This window comes from Pelodiscus sinensis, chromosome 2 (genome assembly GCF_049634645.1).
Source record: "Pelodiscus sinensis isolate JC-2024 chromosome 2, ASM4963464v1, whole genome shotgun sequence".
Lineage (NCBI taxonomy): Eukaryota > Metazoa > Chordata > Testudines > Trionychidae > Pelodiscus > Pelodiscus sinensis.
This window is the reverse complement of record NC_134712.1, coordinates 70,876,138-70,898,725: the sequence shown is the minus strand read 5'-3', so window position 1 is coordinate 70,898,725 and position 22,588 is coordinate 70,876,138. Positions and strand designations below refer to the sequence as shown.

Sequence of the window (22,588 nt, the reverse complement as noted above, 5' to 3'; positions counted from 1 at the left end):
GTGTAGCTTAAGAGTTATTTAATGCCACAGTTCAGTCTTTGCTTTGCAGACTATACTGAGTAGCACTTGACTAAAATAGAAACACATCTCCTTCATTTGAAGGAAAAATGAGGTACCTCTGAGATGTTACTCTTTTTCTGATTGATTGATTTCATTTATATCAAGTCAACTTGCAAGAATTTAGTAATATCGTTAGCATCTTTTGTGTCCAATAAAAGCTAATTTCTGCTTTGTTTGTGTAGTTTGTATCGAATAGTGTGAATTAAATCAAGAGGTGGGGGAGTGGGAGAAACTGCAGAACACTTAAGGCAAACCTGAAAACAATGTCAGAGGGTATAATGACCAATAGGCTACTATGGTCTATCAGTGGTCCCCAACCTTTTGGGGCTGCCGGGCGCTCGGGGGCAGGGGCTGCACATGTGCCACATGCCTGGGGCGGGGGCTGTGCATGCGCCGGGCGCCTGGTGCACAAGAATGGTTCGGGCCGGCCCTGGTCACTAGGCGGGCGCACATAAATGCCCCGGCGGACGCCATGGCGCCTGCAGGCACCGCATTGGGGACCACTGTGGTCTTGATCCTCAGTGTTGATGAAGTCAATGGATCTCTGACAGTTCACACATACTAAGGGTATGTCTACACTAGCCCCCTAGTTCGAACTAGAGAGGCTAATGAGGGTGACCGAAATTGCTAATGAAGCACGGGATTTAAATATCCCGCTCTTGATTAGCATATTCCTGGCCGGTCGCCATTTTGGAAACTGACTAGCCCGAAGTAACCGCCCAAGTGTAGAAGTGGGATTCCAAGATAAACCCCTTAGTTCGAATTAACTGTTAAACCTCATTCCATGAGGAGTAACAGTTAATTCGAACTAAGGGGTTTATCTCGGAATCCTGCTTCTCTGTCGCGTGTAGACAAGGGCAGTTACTTCAGACTAGTCAGTTTCCAAAATGGCGACCAGCCGGGAATATGCTAATCAAGCACGGGATATTTAAATCCTGCGCTTCATTAGCAATTTCGGTCGCCCGCATTAGCCTTCCTAGTTCGAACTAGGGGCTAATGTAGACGTATCCCAAGGCTCTGCCCCATTGTATCCTTTTAGCTGGGTCTTACTCCTTATTCCTGTTAAATTACAATGATTCTTTACACTATCTCAGGGGTTTTCAAACTTTTTTTCTCATGACCCAGCTGAAGAAAATTGTTGATGCCATGACCCAGCATAATATGACTAGAGTGTGGGCTTCAGGGTGGGGCTGAGGATGAGAACTTTGAGGTGTAGGAGGGGCCTCTAACTTTGAGGGGGCAAGGAAGGGCTTACTTTGAGCCCCCGTCAGCAGTGCAGAAGGAGTACTAAGATAGGCTTCCTGCCTCTCCTGGCACCGCAGACTGTGCTGCACCATAGAAGCAGCACGAGGCAGTTTCCTAGCCAATGGGAACGTGGAGCTATTGCTTGGTGCCGGGGCAGTGTGTGGAGCCCTGTGCGCCTTCTCCCTTCCCACTCCCACCTAGGAGCTGGGCCTGCTGTGCAGTCTGCGGTGGCAGGTAGCCTGCCTTAGCATCCCCACTGGTCATCTGATCCCCCTGCAGCAATCAGACTGAGTGCCTAACATTCCACAATCCAGTACCGGGTCACGAACCATAGTTTGAAAACCACTGTACTATCGCATCATTGTAAAAATATTATTTCTTAGCTGATGATATATAAAGAATCAGACGTAACTGACAAGAAAGGATAGTATTGTGAGTGAGGCAGCGAACTGGGACATAGGAGAGCTCTGTACCTTTGGATAAGTCACCTAATCTCTTTGATAAGATCTTTCTTACACCCTTTGTTCATTTTGTCTGCTTAGATTGCAAAGTCTGTGGGCTGGGGACTGTCTCTGACAGTGACTAACATAAAGGATTTCTGTTCACAGGTGGGGCCTCAAGGTACTGCTGTACTACAAAAAATAAGAGCTTAGGGATTGTTGGCTCTTTAGTTGAATATGTGGATTTTGGTGGTGGTGGTGTGTGGGTTGTGTTGTTGTTGTTAACTCCCAAACCTGACAGTGGGAGGCTGAGAATCAGAGCTGAGAGAAAATCAGAATGTCAATTTCTTGAGAAATGTTTATCTTTTAACATTGGGTTTTCATTTCAAATTGGGATGAAAAGTTAAATATTTAAAAAATTACATGGAACAAAATATTTCTGAATATTTTAAAAACATCAAACATTTTTGTTTTGACACCTTAGATCAAAATTGAACATTAGAATGACCAGGGATATGAAAGATTGACACGTGAAGTGCACCCTTAACAGATGATGCTTACCAGTTCCAGTTAACCAGTAAGGGGCGGAGCAGTTCCCCACCCACGGGTGCTCCAGCCTGGCCTGAGCAGCCTTTGTCCATGGAGGGCCCTGACATGCCACAGTCAGAGGCTGTACTGGCCGGGCTGGGACAGCCCCTGCCTGCAGCGTGAATGCCTGTCCACCTTTTAATAGGTTAACCAGTTAAACACTATGTTTAATTGGTTAACCAATTAAATGGGATTTTACCTCACCGACCTTGTCTCAGGAACATAATGTCATTTATTGACCAACTTCTGTTGGTGTAAGGGACAAACTTTTGAATGACATAGAACTCTTCTTCTGCATCAAATATTTTGTGTTCCCAAAATATTTAGTTTCAGTTTGTTGAAATATTTTGTTTTGGTTTGTTGAACTGACTCAAAATAAAACGTTCAATATTTTGACAATGCAAGTATTGGTTTTGGGCCTTAGTACCCCTAAAAGATTTCTGCAGTAATAATTCCTTCAGGTATTAATAAATTCTACTCCCAGAGGTGAGGATATGTTTGTTCTGGCAGGATCTGGCCTGCAGTTCCTGCTGGGTGCACTGCATCCTGGAGAAGCTCAGCTTTGTAAGTGCAGAGGTATTGCAGTACAGTCTCAAAATATCACGCCAGCTTGGCCATCTTTCAAATCACCTGATTTTGTGTGCTCCCTTAGTTCCATTCACTAGAGAGAGAACATCATGGAAACCCCTCAATCCATCAAGTGGTTTTCGATGTCTGACAGCTTATTGATTACGTTGTTTTAGTAGCACAAGATGAGGAACTTACTAAGTTAGCTCAGGGACTTGATGCTAATTTATTTGGGTGAAGGACTTGAAAGTATAATGAAGCCTCCCATTAATGGGATGCTGAATATTACAGTTGTGGTAGGTGAGAGAGATCCTAATATGCTTTGTTTGGGGGCAAAGGGAAATGTAGCAGAAATCATAAACTCAGATTTTGTGAACTCAGACTTTGGTGTCTCTGAGATCTGGCTTGGTGTGTCATCTTTTACTGTATCTAGCAGTGACAACAGATTTGGGGATCTTTCCAAAGAATCAAGGACACAGTGCATATGCTGTGAAAATAGTGCCCTGAATAGCCAGCCATGTATCTTACTTTCATGGTATCCGTCTACTGAATTGCACCTCTCCTGAGGCAGAAATGTTCAATGGATACAGGCACTAGACTAAGAGTCAGAGATTCTGTTTCTGTCTTTGGCTTTAGGTAGGTCACTTAACTGACTTTGTGTCTCAGTTTCCCCTTCTGTAAATATGAGGATCATCACATTTGCCCAGCCTTGTAAAATGCTTTGAAACTTATGGCTGGAAAATATTTTTATCATCACAATAAAACCCCTCTCCAATAATATGCTTTGCTGTACAGTTGTCAAGGCTTGGGCACTGCAAAGAAAAGGTAGTGCATAATACTGAAGTTTTTGGGAAGTATAATTAGACTTAAAAAAAAACATGTTTGAGCTCTGACATAACCCATTTTTTTTAAAGAGAACGAAAATAAAATACAGCAGAACCTCTCTGGGTTAGCAGAACTACACTTTTGAGTAGCCAGAAACAAACGAGAAGAATGATATGCAGATAAAAAGAGTCAGCAAGCTTATCCTGATTTGCCACATTTTAAAAAATACAATATTTTAACAAGAATAACTATTTTCTACTATCTGTTACCTCTGTCACTGTTCCTACATGATGAGATTTTTTTTTTGAAAGTGAACGAGCACTGGCATTACATTGGAATGTTCTTGAGTCCTAGGAGATTTTCAGGCCAGGAATGTGTTGGCTGCAGTGCCGTATTTTTATGTTTTTCATCCTTACCTGAGCAAAAGAGATGCTGTCTCATTCATTTTAAATAAAAATGTATCACTGTTCCTTGAGGTGGGGGGGACTCACCCTTTCGTCCTGTAAATTGACATCAAATTGACCACTATTATTTAAAAAAAAAAAACAACCTCTGTGTAATTTCTCAGGCAACCTTAACTTGGCCATTTCCTAACTTGTGTATGCTTGACTCAACATTTATTTAACGTAGTGTTTTAGAACATAATTTCATATGTTAAAAAAACCCCAAACAAACAAACTGAAGAAACAGAAATTCTATCATTGTTCAGTTTAGGTCCACATAACTTGTGTTATAAGCAGGATTTGGCCCACTGTGCCCACAGCACAGCCATCTGCTGCTTCAATGAATGGAGTATTTGAGGTCCTCTCTGTGGACCAGCACTAGAGAAATGAGATACACACACTTTGCCATTGAGACTCAAGTCTCCTGGATTCAGTGCTACATCCTGGAGGGGAGAGGACTCAAGTTATCCTTCTACCTCTGTGCCCCTAGCCTGTCTCTCTTCCTCTGCACATATCCTGTCTGCATCCCCTTCCTAAGCTGGGTTTCTCTCCTCTTATCCAAGTGCACCTGCCCCCACCCTCCAGCTTCTGCCTCCCTCCTGTAGTGAAGCTCCTGTCTCCATTGTCTTCTGCTGCTCCTCCTCTCTCCTTCCTTTCCCTTCTGCATCTCTGGCTTACTCCTTCTCCTTCACATTGCCTCTGCCTCATTCAGAGCACAGGATAGAGTGTTTCTCTTCTCTCATTTCCAGTGCACCTCAGCTGCTGAAAGGAGCAATTGCAGGGAAAGTCGTCCAGCTCTAGGCTGGACTCTGGGGCATACACAGTGCACACAGTATTCAGTTAATATAGCTTAGCAGCTAAACTCGGAAAAGTTTCTAATGAGCATGCACAAACTGAGATTGTTTTCAAAGGCTTATAACTTGGTCAAATTTGTTATTCTGGGGATGGCGAAAGACTCATCCTTAACACCAAGATAACAGTCCAGGAAAATTTCAAGGCCTTGTTTCAAAACAAGGTTTCTCAACAGAACTGTGGAAAGATTAAAAAAAAAAAATCATGGACAAAGCAATGTATTCCCCAATCTTATTCTTAAAAATGGCTCAATTATTTTAGATTAGACTTAAAAAAAATTCAGCCTTATCCAATCACCAAACTTCAGCCCAAAAAGTTTGACAAAGGAATTGAAAATAGGGTTGTGGTGGGGAGGTTGCCCCACATAGGGAGAAAAAGGGGTTAATGGCTCGTCGGTGAGGCTGCACAGAACCCACTAATCAGAAGAGGGCTTATTGAGACAGCCAATAAAATGAGGAGGCTGGCTGGAGAGGCCCATTTATAAAGGGCTGCTCAGTAGAGCAGAGGGCAGTCTCTCCATGAAGGGAAAGGGAGAAGAACTGGCTGTTGAGGCACACCTAGAGAGCAGTACTGAGCAGTCAGAAGACCGATAGGGAACTCTAGCTTGAAGCCTGTCATATTGAGGCCCTGATACAAAGAGCTGGAAAGACGCTAGGTCAATGAGGGTATGTCTAGACTGCATCCCTTTGTTGGCAGAGGGATGCAGATTAGGCAGATCGACATTGCAAATGAGGCAGGGATTAAAATATCCCGTGCTTAATTTGCATAAAAATGGCCACCACATTTTGCCGACTCAGCATTTTGTCGGTGAAAAGTGGCAGTCTAGAGGGGGATCTGTCGAGAAAGAAAGCCTTTTTCGACAGATCCCTTATGCGTCCTGTAAGGAGGTTAACAGGATCTGTCAAAAAAGGCTTTCTTTCTAGGTGGATCCCCCTCTATACTGCCGCTTTTTGCCAACAAAATGCTGAGTTGGCAAAACACGGTGGCCATTTTTATGCAAATTAGGCACAGGATATTTAAATCCCTGCCTCATTTGCAATGTTGACCTGTCTAATCTGCACCCCTCTGCTGACAGAGGGATGCAATCTAGACATACCCTGGGGGAAGTGACCCAAGGAAAAGAGGCACCAGAGGAGTTAGATGAGGGACAGTGAGTGGCTGCTAGTTGTAGGGTCCCTGAGTTGAGGCGTAGACTGGTGATGGGTCCTCTCACTTCTTGCCCTTGCTAGTCACTTGAGGGGAATGGCCAATGAAAGACACTAGTTTGCCACTGAAGCAAATGGTTCGACAGTAGACTGCCGGGTCTCACCAAAAGTGGGGAGACAGCAGAGCAGGACACAGCTGGAGGATAGTGGTTCAGAAGATGATGACACAGTCCAGGAAGTGATGCAGGTCACAGATGGTGAAGACAACAGGGTAGGAGTAACACCACTGGAGGAGGGTGCTGCCCACCTGACCGACATGAGCTAATTCCCAGAGTGGCCAGCAGTATATCCACTGCAAGGTTACCAAGACTCCTGCACTGGACTTTGAAATCTGTCATTTGTAGACCAAAGATTTATTTTTCCATCTTCAGCTGAATCCACAGCAAGATGGTGGATTTCACTGGAAGGTATCAAACAGCATGGCCACTGGAAAAGTGAGAACCACTTTAGGTAACTTCTCTGCATTGTGAATGAAGTGCACCAGATACTATTGAGGTGCTCAGATAGTGATGAGCACATTATAAAGCAGATTTCCTTCTGAGTTTCAAAGTCACAATAAAGAAGGTAACTATAAGCCAGCATGGGTAAACCACTGACATGCCCTCCCTCACCACAAACACCTCCAGCAGGCAAAATGACCATGTGAGAAAAAGGCCTTTACACTTTCAGAATGACCATCAACTCCGACTCCCTATTCTACTCACTAAAACCCTACCAACCAACCAAAATCAGGACACTAATAAAATCTAAAAAAAAAATGAAAAATAAGACCCACACCCTAGGCAGAGTTTTTGTTCTGAAAAGAGAAAAGTGCTAGAAACTCAGTGGCCCAGTGAGGACTTTCCTAGTGGAAAGAAAGTGCTTGTATGTGAAAGGTGCTCACATATGACACTGAAACCTTAGATAGAAAAAAAAAACAAAACATTTGCTGTTTGCGGCAATTTAAACACAGCAGTAATTTATTAAATTAGGCATTTACAAACAGGCTGGAACTGAACTGGAGAGATCTGGGACTCAATTGTCCTCATCTGCCCTGGGTTTACATTCAGAAAGATTTCTTGGGGCAGAGGGAAAATGGCTGCAAGCTACGTATCTCCAGCTGGATGCTAACTAAGACACTGCTTCCTGCAGCTCTCATTGGCTGGCAACAGTGATCTGTGGCCAACAGAAGCTGCGATCATTGATACCTGCAGCCATATAGGCAAATATAGTGGTGAGGGTCTGCCAGGAGTTAACTTTGGCAGACTGGATCCAACCTGAGGGCTGGAATTTGCTTAACCCTGGTGTAGACCATGCTGTAGTGAACAGTTCAGCACTTTCAGCAAGATGGACTGTTTGATTTAAAAGGTCTCTTCCCTCTCTAATTGGGCTGTATAGGTGTGTGTGCAAGGTGACAAACCTACAGATTTATTCATGAGATGCCTTTGCTCTAATCTGTGAGTAAATGGGCTTCATCTGCGCTGCTTTTGCTATTTAATATCCAGAATAAATAGACTAGGGTAATATATCAGTACTCCTTCCCAAAAATGGAAATAATTCCTTCAGTACTAGTTTACTGCCTGCTTCGTATTCATAACTGAGCACAGCTACTGTGCTATATCTATGGGATACTCAGCCTTTGGGATTAAACCAAGCATAGATTAACCAGCTCTGACTGTACCTATTTCACAGGTCATTAATCCTGCCCTTTCTCTGTTGCATACCACTGTAGATGAACGTTAGGGGTTGATATTACATGTAACCACATATGCTGGTGTGCTCAGTAGAAAGCAAGGAAATAAAAATTGGATTTGTTCCTTTGAAGAAAATATGTTTAAACACTTTTTCTACCCTATCCTCAGCTGATTAAGCACCAGAATGAAAGAGGTGAAGGTTGTTCAAATATTGGCCAAGTTCTTGCAGGATTCGGTAGTGTTTTTGCTTGTGGTGTTTTATTTCAGCGCTACAAAGAGATGTCTTTGAACACAAATCATATTATTTCATGAAACATCACTGCAAAGGCACAGTTGGTTCACTATGACAATACAAGCCAGCAGCGTGTTTTGTCCAAATTGAGAAGTGTACTCTCAGCATTATGTGTTCTTGACATTGGCAGTATGGCTGCAACTTGAATCTGTTCTGTTGTTGCTGCTGTTCAACAAAATGTATGCACCGAAGTCCGATTTCAAAGATCTCTGAGCAGCAGTGACACAATGTGTGGTACGTATGCACTGAGCTGCACAGAGATTTAACTATTATACTTTGGAAGTTACTTAGTTTATACTTACTAAAATCTCAGATTTCTGTCTTTGTAGTTTAGTTAGTATGTGATCAGTCACAAATATCTGTGGGCACCAGTCTCTCAGCCACGTAAAAATGAATCCTGAATTTGAAACCAATCTGGATGCATAGAATTAAATCTTGCCCTTTTCAAAGTCAATAGGAATTTTGCTGTTGATTTCTCTGTTGCCAGAATTCCACCCATAGGTTCTGATCTAACAAACAGGGATGCACATTGCTTAACTTCACTCTCGTGCATGCAAAAAGAAAATAAGCAGCACACGTTTTTTAAACTTTAAAATTATTAGCTTTAATTAGACTTGTGTTTTAGATTATTGATATTCCATTTAATGTAATGTTTCATTATTAAAAGAGGAAAGGAATTTTTTTCCAAATGTATTTTTTGTGACCATGACTATTTTACTTGAATTTAAAATATTTCTGACTAGTATAAACTTCACTTAAATAGTTCTCTAGGTTGTGGTTAACTCTTTGTGCTGAAATTCATATGTCCAAATCCTCAGCTGGTATAAAATGACATAGCACAGTTGAAAACATTTAGGTCTTGGTTACACCAGTGTAAAGCCAGACAGAGTAAATCTAATGACTTTTGTGACTTTGTACACTGGTGTGACTAGAATTTGGCCTTTAAATGGACAGTATTTTGATATAAAGTCTTGGTACTAATCTCATGTACCAACCAACATGTATGTTGGTTTACATGTTTCATCTGTCAAAAACCACAATTTCTTATCTATGATCAAATTTGTGGCAGGTTTTTTTTTAACTTGGCAATATTGTGTCCTGTGTAAGAGCTAAACACACATACTCTGAGGTTAGAATGAATCCCCTAATACACAAATGTCAGAACTTGGGACCACCCAGGGTACCAATTGTTAATCATTATTATGTTATTATCTGATGTTATCATCTCTGACATTAGAAACATAATTAAATCAGAATAATTTCAAACAACCATTGGGAGAAGAGGACAGAGAAACAGTTTAATCCTCACCACAACGTGTTTCCATTGACCTACTTACAGTAGAGAAGAAAAAACATCCCTTCCCATTACAACAAAATGGATTTGTTCAGCAATTTTATAGTTCAACTGCACATGAGGAAACTGGCTATTCCGGCTATTCCAGGAGGATTTGGAGAGGAGAATACCATTATTTCAAACACTTACCACTAGGAATTTCTTGTCCAATCTGTTCTGTTGCTTTCATAGCAAGCCAGTTTCTTGTTGGATTTAGCCCCCATGACACATTCTGCCCATCCAGAAAAAACTATTTTTGTAATTATTGCAGCTCTCCCTATTCCTCTCAATACATTTGTTTCCATCAGAGCGTGTTTAAAAACTGAACTGCTTAGGTCAGCTTCAATAATTACAAAAATAGTTTGTTCTGGGTGGGCAGAGTATGTCACATGGGCTAAATCCAACAGAAAGCTGGCTTGCTATGTCAGGATCTTTCCTCATTGGTTCTGAAGAATGAGGAGTTGATTGTGAACCCAATTTATGCAAGTGGACCTTCTTCTACTGGGAATCGCATTGTCATCCTCCTCCTTTTCCTGCAGGTTAAGTTCCTCTCTCTCCCATGATCCCCTTTCTAAAATACATTGCTTTTTCAGCCTTTCCAGTTAAAAGGTAACATGAACAGGCTTAATTGGAGGTTCTGATACTGTTTCTGGTTCTAGTTCAGTAACTAAGCTCATGCTTCACTTTAAGTACTGTATGTTAGTAGTCCCAGTGACTTCAGTGGGAACATGAACATGCTTAAAATTAGTCACATGCTTAAGTACCTTGCAAAATTGGTGTTGTAATGCAAAGCCTATGGAGTGTTGCCACTGGTAGCAATTTGTCCTGTACAGTAACTATGGCATTATAATATGCACAGTGACTCTCTGGATTCTTATTCATTTTTTTACATACTGCGAACCTTTGCTTACTTCAATAGCCCTTGGATTGCAGTATGACTACCTGCATGGGTGAAGATTTGCAGAGTTGGGCCCAGGCCCTGCAGGATGATGGACAGATTTGCCAAACGCAATGCCCTTTAGAAATGTGTAATAAGTGACACAGGCCTCCCTAACGAAGCTTCCTGCTCCCAGAACAGCGCATCACGGCGCCTGTGTTTGGAAACCTACTGACGTAGCAAGGCTGTTCCCCTCATCAAAAGCTTGGTTCTGCCATTTTCCAACAGCATGTGGTTTGCAGTCTGTTGTGTGGTTGGCTGCCACCTTTCTGTGCTTGAGATAACTGTATGTCGGAGCAGTTATATCTATGTTGTCTGCACTGGGACCCTGAAGCGTGAAAGGTGCTTTTGCAATGTATTTATTGTATTGCTGTGTTAGTCCTTCTGAGCCTTTACTGTGTCCTACACCCAGGCTAAAATGACAGAATGTGGGGCTCTGGCTGAGGAAAACCTTCAAAGCATGAAACTACGCCTTTGAGCACTCCTATGCGCTGCTGCCAGGCTAGCAGCTGCACAATGGCCCAATAATGCCTGTGGCAAAACCTGTTAAGTACCTGTCCTATGCTTGGAAGCAGATGTCTGATTCATTCATTCCTGAAAACGTGAATATTAATTAACATTTTATAGATGTTACATGGGCTCCTAACAGAACTAGGAAAAAAACAAAACCTCACAGAGCCCGTGCAGGCTGTTTTCAAGGCTGCCTTGTGAATGTGAGACACTGGCACCGATTTAAGTCGGTGGTGGTGTTAGGAATGATGGGCAGCCCTTCTGTGGCAACTGTAGAGATCCAGATCAGTGCCTGTAAAAGGTTAATTAATATTTACACCTTTGGGCATATCGGTAATGCAAAGTTAGCACAGGACAGGCTCTGTTAGCACTTTGAATGCTTTGTGTTGCACAGGCTATTTCACATGAGAGGGAAGGTCTTTGATAGGTGTTTTCTTTTCAAATAAAAGGTGTTTCCAGGTGTTTTCTTTTCAAAGGTATTCCTATATTTTGAAAAATCTCCCAGTGAGCTTCCCTCTCGTAGCAGCAGCAACTCAAATGACAGAGTTGCTTTGTCAAGTGCCAGCTGGCTCAAAACTTCCATTGTGTGGCGCCTTAAAGGAGCAGAGATGCATATTCAGGCTAGGACAGAGCTATTTAGCAGTATATTTCACCTTCCCAAAATATCAATGTTACGTGTTATTTTAGCTAGGGAGAAGCTGGGAATGGGAGGAGATGACAAGAGAGCTAATGGTTTGATCTACTATATATTTGGGAGAGTTTGTCTGTGAATGTGTCTGTCTGTCTGTTCAAGAACTCCTCCTAAACAGTAAGAGCTAGGACCTCCAAATCTGGTATACAGCTTCCTCTTATCCTAGCTTAAAGCAAGGTCAGGGCTTGGTTGTGCTAAGAAAATGGAATGAGCCTGGAATGGGATTGCTTCTCATAAAACCATACAGAAAAGAGTCAGAATCAGGGCAGGTGAAAGGAGCTGGCTGGAAGTGCCCCCCCCCGGCCCCCCCCCCCCCCCCCCGTGACTATCATTTTATTTTCCAAAAGACATAAATTACTTGCGTTAAGGACCCAAGCAACACTGTATAAATATTTTAGTAAGAATATAACAATTTTTCTTCAGTAATTTTATGCTTCTTTAGGAGTAAGGTATGATTGAAAAACTGACTGTAGTAATTAATGGACAGCTCACTTGCACATTCTGGGTCAAATTTTCAGTTGTGAGAAACAGTGTGTCCCCACAAATCATGGACATGCACAGAAACCAGAGCTTATGTGTGTAGTACTACATCTACATGTGGTGGTTTCCATCACCCCTAAGCTTGGAAATGCTGTCATTGCTGTAGTCTTCAGAAAAGTTAAGTAAAAGTTACACTGGAGAACTTTATTGTGCAGCTTTGAGCATGGAACAGTTTTTGTTTATTATTGTATGTCTGAGTTGTTAAACCATCTGTCTTTGAAAATAAACACCTGCAGTTAATCCTTTTTATGCCAATCAGGTCGCATTCCTTACAAGGTACTTTTTGCTAATTTAATATTATCAGAAGCATTAGTCATTGCAGCATTCACTTAATAAGACACAGTAGGAGTGAGCTGGAATTAACAAACAAAAAAGATTGTATGCATTTATCTCCAGTGTTTCACACGAAGAAAACATTAATTAAAAACAGAGCAGTTCAATCATTTCAAGCAGTTATGTGTATTTTAAAAATAACCAGACATGTTAAGCAATGGTCAGCTAGGCCTGCCTTCACCCCCATGCCAGAGCTCATCAAATCCCACATGAGAAATTTGAGCTGGGGGAGGTGAGAGCAAGTTATTCCTAATTATCTTCTTCAGCATCCCCATTATATGGCTATCGATTGTGGATGTGTTTTCATGGCTAAGCTAGCTTTATACAGCTGAGCTGCTGTTTTCTTAACTAAGATTCCTTTACACTGGAAATGTTTTTGATCTGAAGTGTGTATGTGTGTGTGTGTGTGTGTATGTAATCTTTAAAAAAAAAGGTAACCTATAGTTACACTGATAGGGAAATTAAATAACGGACATGGTATTAAAACCACAGAACCACAGAACTGGGAATAGCATTGGAATAGGAACTGGGAATAGCATTGGAATAGGAACAGCTTTTGGGTGGAACTCTTTATATACTATAAAAATGATCTGGTACGTCAGGTTGTTTTAACATAATGGGGGTATTTACTTTATTGCTGGATTTCAGATGAAGACAATCTCTGGGTATGTCTACATTGCATTCCTCTTTTGAGAGAGGAATGCAAATGCAGCCGAGCGAAATTGCAAATGACGTGCGGATTTGAATTTCCTGTGCTTCATTTGCATAATCACGTCCAGCCACTATTTTGAAATTAAATAAAAAACGCCATGTAGACGCGGTTATTTTGAAAGAAACCTCTTCTTTCAAAATAACCATTAAACCTCATTTTTTAAGGAGTAACGGTTATTTCGAAAGAAGGAGTTTCTTTCAAAATAATCGCGTCTACACAGCATTTTTTATTTCCAAATAGGGTATTTCAGAGTAGCGACTGGACGTGATTATGCAAATGAAGCACGGGAAATTCAAATCCGTGCTTCATTTGCAATTTCGCTCAGCTGCATTTCCATTCCTCTCTTGAAAGAAGAATGCAGTGTAGACATACCCTCAGTTACCTGTGCGTCTATCCCTAAGACGAGATCTACACTAGACCCGGCAGCTTGGCTTAAGGTATGCAACTTCACCCATGTAGAATATATAGCTGGAATTGATTTACCTTAAGCCGAACTTGGTGGCGTCCCCACAGTGGCAGGCCAATGGGAGCAAATGCTACCATCAACTTGGTACCGGATGCCAGCGAGGGTGCCCTCTGAGTTCGATTTTTAACAAGCCTTAACTAGACTTGCTAAGTCAAACTCCGGAAGAATGATTGTGGCAGTGGCAATCTTCCTTTTAGTGTAGACAAACCCTGAGTGATTGTGCATTCTGATGGGTCTCTTTTATGCTTCAGTTCAGTATTCTAAGACCTTCCTGCACCCTGACTCCAGCCCTAAAATCCAACTACCTTCAGCAGTTAAATCCACTTACCCTGTTGGGTGGGTCTGATGTGAGTGCTCTGGCACAGATGAAGCAAGGAAGGGAGAAGGCTAGCAGAGGAGCATCTTTTTCCCAGGCTGGTTGTGCTCATCTTCAATTCTTCGGGATGGCCAATAGATTCAAAGAAATATCAATTTACATTTCCCTATTCAAAGTGAATGCAAAATCTGTGTCAAACACCATAAGAGCAGAGAGGCAAAGTTTGACACACACTTCGAAATGGTGTCATGCTGCCTGGAGTGACTCTTAGCCCTGAGAAGCAGTCTCAGGACAGACTGTGAAAAAGCAAGGCAGAAACTCCAAACTGGTGTGTTAGTATAATTGGATATTACCAATCCAGTAACAAATGTGAAGTCCTAATGCATAATGACAATTTTACCGTGGAATCACAGACAGTCACCATGGGCATACCAGCCTATTTCACCACCCAGGCAAGCTGGACAAAGTAATGAATAGCCACTTACTCCAAAGATCACAATAGACTCAGGTTGCTCCCAGTCCCAAGAAACTAAATGTCTGTGGTTCCAAAATGTGACAGAGATTTAGTAATCTTTCAGCAAACCCAGATAGATGCTGGGCAGCTCTGCTTGTGTTTCCCTCTCCAGCCCTGTGAAAGTCTAAACAACAAAGAGATGAAGATTTTCCATGTCTGCTATCGTTATGTCCTTTTTCCAAAATTCAGACTGATGGGATGAGGTTTCTTGCATGTAGCAACTTCAGGGGTGTGAAAGGGCCATTGACCCAGTGTTTATATCATGATATTTCATATTGGCCCACTTAGTTGTCATAGTATTTCCTAATGAGTGGAGAAATGTATTCCTTTTCCCTTGGTGCACAATTTGAGAACAAGCATTTTTACAATTATAAATCAAAACTTACATACTACCTGACAGCATTGAAAACAGACAAGTAAGAATATACATGTAGCAATTTACAAGCATTTTGTACAATCTAATCACATCTTTACAAGTCTAATGCCTGTCTTGAACTAGGGATTTAAGCAATTAGTCCACTACTCGATAAGCAATTTTCAGGTAACTGAGTAGGAACTTGACTACTAGTTGCTTCTCCTCCTCTCCTCCTCTCCTCCTCCCATTGCCTCTATCAGACAGAGGCAGCAATTTGGAGAGCAGGAGCCAGTGCTGGCACCTTCTCCATGGGGGGCCGGGGAGGCGGAGGGCAAGAAGGAACGGCACGAGTGGGAATTGAAACAGTTCTGCTCACACCTATCCTGACTGCTGCTCCTCTCCCTTTGCAATGTGCAAGAAATGCCTGCAGCTCTTGTACATTTCAAAGGAAGAGGCACAGAGAGGAACCCACACTAGCCTGGCACTGCTTTGGTCTCTGCTGGTGCAGGTGCCTGCTGGTGCCTCTCTCGCTTTAAAATATACAGGAGCCTCAGACAGCTCTGGTACATTTCAAAGGGAGAGGCACAGCAGGATAGCAAGCACCCTCCTACCCCCATCAACTAATTGAGTAGTCGACGGAAATTCTATTGACTTACTTGATTAGCTGATTAATTGAAATTTAACATCTCAATCTTGAACAGTCCTAACAAACAGGTGAGCTGGTCTGATTTCCAGCTACAAAAGCTGACACTCACTGCCTGGGAAAGAGCTAGCAATTCGTCTGCCAATCACAGTGGTACACATGTGAATGACTACACATTGAAGTGGAAAGAATAGAGAATGTCCTATGGTGTCTTCATTTTTGGGCCACCTATATGTTGTTTGATAGGAAAAGACTGAAGTTTTCAAAGGATGTCATTCTGAAGCGTATGAAAGTGTGATGGATTGGAGAGGTACAACCTTTTTCTAGAAGGGAACTGTCTTGACATAGTGGGATGTTTAGAAAAAGGTAGTACCCCTCCCATCCATCACAGAAGATGTTCTCTGTGCATTTCCTATTGAGGCTTTTCATCTCACAGTTTCAGATTCTGAGAGGTGCGTAGCTCTTCTCAGGCTGTTTTGGGCTAATATATAGAAATTATGTCATCGTCACCGTATTGCTGACAGAGTAGGCTTATCCCATACACAATATTTTTAATGCTTTGGCCATGATTTAAAGCAATGAGCTTCCATTATTATTAGTTATATTACGGTAGTGTCTAGATTCCCAAGTATGATCAGGGTCACAGTATGCATAAACTCGTAGACAAGGCAGGCTAGGAATAAAAGGGAAGACCGCCACAAGAAATGGAGTTCTGATCCCAACTGAGCCACTAGATTGCTGTATGCTTGCTAGTGGCTCAGCTGGGAATGAAATCCAGTTTTCCTAGATCCTGGTCTAGTTTCCTATCCAGTAGATAACATTTCTCACCAGTGGTTTGGGATCCACAAGAGGATTCATGAAAAGCAAACATAGGGTTAAAAATGTGATTATGTTCTAAAGCAAAGAAAATCTCTCCTCCAATCCCTATATCCGTTTGCCCTCAAAGGTCAAATATTCTCTACCAATCTCTCAAAATGCACCCTCTAGTTATACAGATTAATTGTTGTCATTGATACATGTGTAGTAAATATAAGGTGTGATTGTGAACATCTGACTTCAGATAAGGGGTTACCAACCTGAAAAAGCTGACCAATACTCCCCTAGACCACATTGCCAGCTCTGAAGAGCCATCACTTCCTTTGGGAAATTAGGCCCACTTTAAGAGATCTCACAGTTAAGGGAGATAACTCCTACTCCCCTTGAGTGATATCACTTTTCTACTGGAAATTTGTAGTATATTGAGATTTAATTTTGAGGGCTGCTCTTTCATCTCTCCCATATGTTCCTTTCGCAGAGAACGTTACAGATTGGTATTTCTGCAGTTTGGATATTCAGATGCAGAGTTCTCAGGGCAGATTAGACCTCAAAGAATTCATCCTCTCTCTCTGCCTGGTCACATTAGCTAAATAAAGGCATTGCTGTGTATAAAATATGCGCACTGATGGATCAAAGGAGCACAATGACATTTTGTTACTATTTTCAGCTTTGCATTTCCTTTCAATTGATCAACTGACCTGGTGTGACCTTTTTTTAGGTAAAATATATGCTGCCTATCTCATTTTGGTGTTTACACAATGAAGTCTTTAAAAATTCTTATTTTAACTATAATAGTATTCTAATAAAATGTTTAATACTAAATTGCCTGGGTCTCTATAATCATGTCAGGATTAGTCTTTTTAGGATAGGAAATCCCACAACAGATGATAGACATGATTATTGAGAAATGCATAAAAACCGTTGCTTGCCAGTTTGCTCATTGTTGCCTGTGACATTTTCATTGAGATAAAAGGGGAAACCCTGCAATTGAGATTGTAGATTTAGAAAATACATTTATGGGTATAAATACACCCATTTTGCAGTTATTATCTTGGTATTAATTTAGAATTCCCATCAAGTTTTTGTAGGCAATGAAAATAGAACTAACTTTACTCCAGTCACGATTGATACTTTAAAAACTCTTAGAGCTATCCTGAATTCTGCTAAGCCACATACCTTAGGAATATAATTTATTTTTAATCAAGAAATATGAGTAGTTTTTTCCTGATTCTCATCAATCGTTATCATAGGGTCAGATGAGTAGATTCTGTGACTGAACTAGAAGTCTTATGAAAATTTACTATCTCAGGCTGGGGTATTTGTTTGGGAAGCAAATAGGAGGTCAAATAATTGAATTCAGACTCCGTTGGCCAACGGGATAAATATTGTATGCTTCCTTAAATGTTCCTCGGTTTAGATATTTATAACCACTTGTGAGGTTACATTTGGATACATTTTTGCTATAATGATAGGGCCCAAACACTATATTGAACATAATATGAAAGGTCATGAGCATAGCCAATGTCTTCCTGTTAGTGGGAACTTATCTCCCTAATAAGAAACCATGACATTCGAAGAATATGTTTTCAAGCATATGACCTTTGGGACATATATGAACCTTACCTGGTCAGTTTCTGCATCTGAATCTGGGTCTCTAAGACTTAGAGTTGCTGCAAAAAGCTTAGGCCACTCTGATGTTTGGAGTTACATGTGTTTATACGGTTGTTTTTTCATGCACAGTGCATCCTTTTCTGTTAACTTTATTACACTTAGATATCTTCTGTAATGCCCAACTTTTAAAGAATACTTCCCTACCACCTCTCTCTATGATCCAATTATGAGATAGCAGGCATATTAATCACAAATGAAACTTACCCCACTAGATGTTCATTATGAATGGGACAGCACTTACAGCCAGTATGGTCCATTAATCATTTATAAGGAGAGAGACTTTAAACTAAATCTCTTTTTAATACTGTAAGATGAGATCACATATAATATGAGAGGCTTTCCAGTGAAGATGTTCAAGGACTCTTCAAACTTCCTTTTGCTTAGATTTTCTTACATTTCTAGTTACACACTTGCCACAGAGAGACAAGAGAGAGTCAATTATTTGGATGCCTGTGGGTTACATTATACTCAATCTTTAATGCTCTAAATTATATATATTTTAGGCCTGACCCTACAGCTATATCTCAGAAGGTTAGTCCCCAAATCTGCTGGGTACACTCTTCATTTCTGTGGGGTTTTGCATGGTGTGACGATTAGGGAAAACTGTATATACAACATGTGATTTCTCTTTGATATTGTGGGGTCTTCATATGTGTCTTATCAAACTGCTTGTGGAGTTCGTTGCCTTCTGTTTTCGTATTACCTCCATGTTGCACTGGAATTCCAAAGACTTGTAGCAAAAGGCATGTGAGCCAACCTCTGAGGAAGGAGTGCCAGAGAAAAGATCTGTACCCTGAAAGTACCAACAGTGCCTGGACTCTGTTCAAAATTGGTGGGTTTAAAATACCTAAGGAATCCAGTGGCTTCATCCCCTCACAGCCATCTGGTGAATGACCTAGACTTGACACTTGACCTCAGCTGACACCCATGGGCCCAAGGGTTTTGCCTGCCCAGATGCATGGGAGAATGGAAGCTATGATCATTCAAGGCAGATTTCTCAAACAGACGGAATTCTGATAAAGTCTAGACCTTGCTGAGATATCTTTTGTACCATGGATATCTTTATTAGGAAAGCCAGATCTTTGTGTTTCAAAATGTCAGAGATAACAGAAATGGAAACAATTTCAGAAGATTGTATATAAAGGCGCTTGAATAAAGAGGGAGGCAACCATTTCTCCACTCTGGCTGAGCACTGCACTTACTCTGAGTTGAGAGAGTGGGAGTCTCAGGAAGCCAGTGATGAATTCCAGATCTGTGGTTGCTCAGTTCCTTATGTAAGCGGGGGAATGGTCCCGCTATTATGGGGAACTTTCCTGGCTTCTATACCACCCCGGTGAAATGGACCAGCGAAAAGATCTGAGTCCCCATTCCCACTTCCTTTACCCCACGGCCTCCCTGATCCTGAGGGTTCCCCCTCCACTCTCCTGAGTAGCAGAGTCCTCGAAACCCCAACAAGGCTGGGCCCAGGTTTCCTGGGGCTTAATCCCCGACCTTGTAGTCACTAGGGGCAGGAGTTAGGGTGTCCCCACTCCGAGGTGCTCTCTTCACACTGCAGGCTTTCTTGGCCCAGTGATCATTTCATAAGGTTCAAAGCAAATACAATTTATTAAACATCAACTGATTAAAGAGACAAGTATCAGAGGGGTAGCCGTGTTAGTCTGAATCTGCAAAAGCGGCGAGGAGTCCTGTGGCACCTTATAGACTAACTGAAGTGTAGGAGCATAAGCTTTCGTGGGCAAAGACCCACTTCGTCAGATGCAGTTGACGAAGTGGGTCTTTGCCCACGAAAGCTTATGCTCCTACACTTCAGTTAGTCTATAAGGTGCCACAGGACTCCCTGCCGCTTTTGATTAAAGAGAAAAGAATAAGAAAAAATGAGAATGGTTAAATGAGAACACACAGCCCTGCTCTGTAGCACAGGGACATCAAAACAGCAGTCTGCAGAGTGTAAGGACAGTTCATAGTCTCTTCCTTATAGACCCCTTAGAGGTCCTGGATGTGCTGCACGGGGGCTGCAGGCTGGACACGCTTTCTCTGGCAGTGACCACACAGCCTCAAACTCTAAGGGTATGTCTACACTACAGCATTAATTCGAATTAGCACATCTAGACTTAAAAACTAGTTCGAATTAGCGTTTTGCTAATTCGAACTAGCATGTCCATACTGAGTGGAACCTGAACCGGGGTTAAGGATGGCCGGAAGCAGTGCCGGCAGGTCATCAGATTAGGACTTAGAACGTGGAGCTGCAGTCTCAGGCTAGCTGAGGGCTGTGCTTAAAGGGACCCGACCCCCACCCCGGACAGACAGTTCTCAGGGTTCCCCGCTTGCAAAGCAGTCCTGGCTTGGAGTGCCCTGAGTGCCCTCACTCGGCACATCACAGCACTCGGCCATCAGCCCGGCTGCACTTGCTGCAGGCTGCCATCCGGAGGGGGGGGGTCAATCAAGGGGCTGCAGGAGAACTTCCACCCCGAGGAGCCCGCAGAGCCAGCCCAGTCTTCCCCATCGGGGGCTCATACCCCATTCCTCCCTCACCTCCTTTCACTTACCCCTCCCTAGCCCCCCTTCCTGATGTACAAAATAAAGGACACGTGTGCTCAAACATAGAAACTCTCTTTATTGAACAAAACTCGGGGAGACTGGGAAAAGGAGGTGGGAGAGAGGAAGCGAAAGGGTGGGAGATGGGAGGGCAACTAAAATGATCAGGGGTTTGGAACAGGTCCCGTATGAAGAGAGGCTAAAGAGACTGGGACTTTTCAGCTTAGAAAAGAGGAGACTGAGGGGGGATATGATAGAGGTCTATAAAAGCATGAGTGGTGTGGAGAGGGTGCATAAAGAAAAGTTCTTCTTTAGTTCCCATAATAGAAGGACTAGAGGACACCAAATGAAATGAATGGGTAGCAGGCTTCAAACTAACAACAGAAAGTTCTTCTTCACAAAGCAAATAGTCAACCTGTGGAATTCCTTGCTGCAGGAGGCTGTGAAGGCTAGAACTAGAACACAGTTTAAAGAGAAGTGAGATAAAGTCATGGAGGTTGGGTCCATGGAGTGCTATTAGCCAGGGGGTAGAAATGGTGTCCCTGGCCTCTGTTTGTGGAAGGCTGGAGATGGATGGCACGAGACAAACGGCTTGGTCATTGTCTTTGGTCCATCCCCTCCAGGGTCCCTAGTGTTGGCCGCTGTCAGCAGACAGGCTACTGGGCTAGATGGACCTTTGGTCTGACCCAGTACGGCCATTCTAAGCTCAGGGTTGGGGGTCCCAGTGGACCACCTTGATTTTCATGCCAACCTGCTCCTGGGTGGCCAGGCTGGTAGCTCTCCTGCCCTAGACGGCCACTTTCCTGTTCCTAGTGCGGAGGTCATGGATGAGGTCCATGATGTCCGCACTAGACCAGGCGGGCGCCCGCCTCTTGCGGACCTGGGCAGGCTCCCGGGAGCCGCCAGCCTGGTCCCGGGAAGAGGCGGAGGGCTGGGTGGCAGCGGGTGGCTGGCTCAAGCCGTGCCAGGTGCAGGGTCTGCTGGCTGGGTGCTGGCAGGCTTGCACCTGGCACAGGCACCATAGCCAGCCCGTGCCCCTTTAAGGGCTCCGGGGCCGGGAGGGGGGCAGAAGAGTTTCCCTGGTGGTGCCCAGAGTGGCCACCAGGACAAGCTGGGGAGGGCTAGCCTCCCACTAATTCGAATTAAATGGCTACACAGCCCTTAATTCGAACTAGTTAATTCGAACTAGGCGTTAGTCCTCATGGAATGAGGTTTACCTAGTTCGAATTAAGCGCTCTGCTAGTTCGAATTAAGTTTGAACTTGCGCATCGCTAGTGTAGCGCCTATCAAAGTTAATTCGAACTAACGTCTGTTAGTTCGAATTAACTTTGTAGTGTAGACATACCCTAAGTGGCCAGACCCCTCTCCCAGTCTGGCCTGCTGGGCCTCTTGGCTGGTGATATCTCCCTGCCCAGAACCTCTCCCCACACTTTCCAGGTCCCAGCTGCTCACCACACCCAGCTGCAGGCTGTGCTGCTTTGCCAGTCTCCAGCTCCTTGCGTTGCTTCTCTGTCCCTTTTGGCTCTCTGAACACTGCCAGTCTGCTGCTCAACACAGGGTCTGCGCTCCTTGGGCTGTGTGTGCCTGGCTCTGTTGCTGCAAAACTGCCCCTCAGCACAGCTTGCATTCCTTGGGCTGTCTGTGCCTGGCTCTCTTGCTGCAGGACTACTTCTCCACAAGCTTGCTCCTCTTAGCAGTCTCTCAGCTCTCTCCTTGCTCAGAGAGACCCAGAACAATCCCAGCTCACAGGGAGGATGGGGCCTGTCCTCTCACTTTCCTCACTGGCCTGTCCAACCTGTCAATCAGGCTGAGCTGGAGTGTTGGCTGCTTTCCATTGTCTCTGGGGTCTGTCAGTCTCAGGGCCCTGATTTCTCATGGACCCTTCCCCTTTTGATACTGGGAGCTGGCGAACCAAAAACTCCCACAGAGTTTTAGTAAGGGGCTAACAGTCCCCTTACACTTAGGGAGGTAGGACAATAGAGGGCTACACTAACTTCTTCCAGTAGCATAAGATCTGTAACAGACC

General features: G+C 43.2%; 1 protein-coding gene across 24 annotated transcripts in view; it reads left to right on the top strand.

Annotated features, from left to right (window-relative positions):
* Positions 1–22,588, top strand: part of DTNA (dystrobrevin alpha) — a 343,774-nt gene that overhangs the window by 77,289 nt on the left and 243,897 nt on the right. The window lies entirely within an intron of this gene.